Below are 684 nucleotides of genomic sequence, written 5' to 3' on the forward strand. Positions count from 1 at the left end.
TCAGGAGACAACGGAACGCGTGGGAGCCAACCGGCTGGGTCGGAACGGAATGTGAGGTCATGTTCATCGGGAGGGCTTGGACGGAACATGTAATGGAAACGAGGCCTGGCGTACCGCACAACGGAGGAAACGGACCTCCTACGTTCGGAACGGGGTCCTATTGATCGGGAGGGGTCTAGCGTACCGCAAAACGGAGGAAACGGACCTCCTACGGTCGAAAAGGGGGTCCTGTTGATCGGGAGGGGTGTGCGTACCGCAAAACGGACGAAACGGACCTCCTACGGTCGAAACGGGGGTCCTGTTGATTGGTAGGGGTGTGGCGTACCGCAAAACGGACGAAACGGACTTGTGTTGGAGCGCTACGGTCGAAACGAGGGTCATGTTCATTGGGAGGGGTGTGGCGTACTGCAAAACGGGACTCCACGGGATACTGTCCATCTCCACCGGCGACCTCCTCCAACCTCCACGGGCTACCGTCGACCTCCTCCAGCCTCCACGGGCTCCTGTTCATCCAGCCTCCACTGCGCGCTACTCCACCGGCTACTGTTCAACCACCCCTCCACCATCTACTGTTCATCCAGCCATCCACACCACGGGTCCTGTTCAACCGACCCTCCACGGGCACCCCTCCACTGTCTACTGTTCATCCAGCCCTCCACCACACCACGGGGTCCTGTTCATCCA

The sequence above is a fragment of the Triticum dicoccoides genome, chromosome 1A (genome assembly GCF_002162155.2).
Source record: "Triticum dicoccoides isolate Atlit2015 ecotype Zavitan chromosome 1A, WEW_v2.0, whole genome shotgun sequence".
Classification (NCBI taxonomy): Eukaryota; Viridiplantae; Streptophyta; class Magnoliopsida; order Poales; family Poaceae; genus Triticum; species Triticum dicoccoides.